The 3,391-nt window shown below is 45.8% G+C and overlaps 1 non-coding gene across 1 annotated transcript; it reads left to right on the forward strand.

Moving 5' to 3' along the window:
* The first annotated feature begins 659 nt into the window (after positions 1–659).
* Positions 660–2,585, forward strand: LOC113378928. Its single transcript, XR_003367274.1, has one exon. It is a non-coding gene; the product is annotated as a small subunit ribosomal RNA (ribosomal RNA).
* The last annotated feature ends 806 nt before the right edge of the window (positions 2,586–3,391 follow it).

Consider the following 3,391-nt stretch of genomic DNA (forward strand, 5'->3'; position numbering starts at 1 on the left):
GCGCGTCCTAGAGAATTTATTTTCTTGCGACCCGCCATATAGCCTGTCCAGACCATCGCGGTGATGGTTCGCACGGTAACCCGAGGCGACCCGTCGCTGCAGGTCAAACTGTCGTAGACCGTGTCTAGAATAATATACGCCGTATATGTTCGGATGTCGGTTTACGGCCGGGTTCTGGACCTTATTTATAAGTGTTCAACCATACTGTACAGCATATCCGCGGGCATGTGTCGTTGACGCAAAGACTCTTATGCGGCGGAAAATAAATATACAAATGCAATCAACTCAATACTCTCCGAGCGAGAATAAAAGTTAGTTATAACGATGAATTCTTATAATGAATTCGCCCCGACGTTTTCAATCTAACGAAGGGTAAAGAGACTGTTTGAAATTAACTGGGTCTGCGGACCGCAAATTTCATGTACGGACCGCCGTTTCGACGGTTGTTAAAGGTCTAGCCTCTGTGTAAGCGCAGAATATATAAAATATCAAGTCGCGATGTAAACTGTTCGTCATGTCCAGGGAATATCGTACGACTCAGATATATATATGTAAGAAAATTCGTTGTTTAGAAATATTCATCGAACTTTTCTATACAAAGTGTGGTCTCTCGGGTGACGCCGAGGGACATTTACGCACTATGCTATTATATATATAGCACCCTGGTTGATCCTGCCAGTAGTATATGCTTGTCTCAAAGATTAAGCCATGCATGTCTCAGTGCAAGCCACATTAAGGTGAAACCGCGAATGGCTCATTACATCAGTTATGGTTCCTTAGATCGTACCCACATTACTTGGATAACTGTGGTAATTCTAGAGCTAATACATGCAAATAGAGTTCCGACCAGAGATGGAAGGAATGCTTTTATTAGATCAAAACCAATCGGTGGCGGGCTTGCCTTGCTCACCGTTTGACTTGGTGACTCTGAATAACTTTGTGCCGATCGCACGGTCTAGTACCGGCGACGCATCTTTCAAATGTCTGCCTTATCAACTGTCGATGGTAGTTTCTGCGACTACCATGGTTGTTACGGGTAACGGGGAATCAGGGTTCGATTCCGGAGAGGGAGCCTGAGAAACGGCTACCACATCCAAGGAAGGCAGCAGGCGCGCAAATTACCCACTCCGGCACGGGGAGGTAGTGACGAAAAATAACGATACGGGACTCATCCGAGGCCCCGTAATCGGAATGAGTACACTTTAAATCCTTTAACGAGGATCTATTAGAGGGCCAGTCTGGTGCCAGCAGCCGCGGTAATTCCAGCTCTAATAGCGTATATTAAAGTTGTTGCGGTTAAAAAGCTCGTAGTTGAATCTGTGTCCCACACTGTCGGTTCACCGCTCGCGGTGTTCAACTGGCATGTCTGTGGGACGTCCTACCGGTGGGCTTAGCCCGTAAAAAGGCGGCCCAACTCAAAATCCTACCAAGGTGCTCTTCACCGAGTGTCGAGGTGGGCCGGTACGTTTACTTTGACACAATTAGAGTGCTTAAAGCAGGCTCATTCGCCTGAATATTGTGTGCATGGAATAATGGAATAGGACCTCGGTTCTATGTTGGTTTTCGGAATTCCGAGGTAATGATTAATAGGGACAACTGGGGGCATTCGTATTGCGACGTTAGAGGTGAAATTCTTGGATCGTCGCAAGACGGACAGAAGCGAAAGCATTTGCCAAATGTGTTTTCATCAATCAAGAACGAAAGTTAGAGGTTCGAAGGCGATCAGATACCGCCCTAGTTCTAACCATAAACGATGCCAGCTAGCGATCCGCCGAAGTTCCTCCGATGACTCGGCGGGCAGCTTCGGGAAACCAAAGCTTTTGGGTTCCGGGGGAAGTATGGTTGCAAAGCTGAAACTTAAAGGAATTGACGGAAGGGCACTACAAGGAGTGGAGCCTGCGGCTTAATTTGACCAACACGGGAAACCTCACCAGGTCCAGACACCGGAAGGATTGACAGATTGAGAGCTCTTTCTTGATTCGGTGGGTGGGTGGTGGTGCATGGCCGTTCTTAGTTGGTGGAGGAGTTGATTTGTCTGGTTAATTCTGATAACGAACGAGACTCTAGCCTGCTAAATAGACGTACTTTCTGGTATCGCAAAGACCCTCCGCTTCGGCTTCGGTCGTTGTTGGTGTGGTTCTCACTACCGGCGTACAAATATATCTTCTTAGAGGGACAGGCGACATTTAGTCGCACGAAATTGAGCAAGCAATACAGGTCTGTGATGCCCTTAGATGTTCTGGGCCGCACGCGCGCTACACTGAAGAGATCAGCAGGTTTTCCTTGGCCGAAAGGTCCGGGTAATCCGTTGAAGCCTCTTCGTGCTAGGGATGGGGCTTGCAATTCTTCCCATGAACGAGGAATTCCTAGTAAGCGCGAGTCATAAGCTTGCGTTGATTATGTCCCTGCCCTTTGTACACACCGCCCGTCGCTACTACCGATTGAATTATTTAGTGAGGTCTTCGGACCGGTGCGCGGCAGCGTTTCGACATTGCCGATGTTGCTGGGAAGATAACCAACTTGATTATTAGAGGAAGTAAAAGTCGTAACAAGGTTTCCGTAGGGAACCTGCGGAAGGATCATTAACGTACATTTACTATTAGTGAATGAAACGTGTGCTATATGTCGCCAATATAATGTTGCAGACTAAATTGTTGTGCGCTCCCATAGTATAATATACTGTGGGCAAAAGCCTCTGGCAATGATCATTCGTTTCATTAACGTTTGACCGGAGCTAGTCGCAAAATATTGCGCAGTGTGCAAAAGCAGCGTGACGCAGTTTACAACCGCTTAGCGCTCTTATGATTTGTGAGAGCACTGCCATGTATATCTGCTCGGTATCGCCAGATGCCTGAGCGAATGACGAAGTTCGTGTGAAAACGGCGTTCTTTTTGAATATTATACTTTAAACGCATAGCTCAATCAATTTTTGGGCGCTAGATGAAAGTCTAGTGTTTTAAAGTCGATTGTAGTAAACGCTTGCGTTAGTATTCTATATACTCTGCACATTTTATTCAATTGTGCGAATTTGAACATTCGCTTCATTGCGTTGTTTTAGAAGAAAATGAAAAATCAGCGAAAGCAGATTTTTTCAATCTCACACACAGTGAAATATTCATATTTCAATTTTGAAACGAGATTTTGTATCTCGGACCGAAACGCGAAAGCTTTACGGTGTACTAATTGTAACCATAATAATCATACTAGTTTCAGAATCGCCCGAGTTATCTAAACGATTCGGGGGATCACGATCGAAACATGTATAATATATATAAAATCACCCTGAAGGTGGATCACTTGGCTCGTGGGTCGATGAAGAACGCAGCTAATTGCGCGTCGACATGTGAACTGCAGGATACATGAACATTGACATTTCGAACGCACATTGCGG

Source organism: Ctenocephalides felis, unplaced genomic scaffold (genome assembly GCF_003426905.1).
Source record: "Ctenocephalides felis isolate EL2017-DRISC unplaced genomic scaffold, ASM342690v1 CF-g0.4_SCAFFOLD_01886, whole genome shotgun sequence".
Taxonomy (NCBI): Eukaryota; Metazoa; Arthropoda; class Insecta; order Siphonaptera; family Pulicidae; genus Ctenocephalides; species Ctenocephalides felis.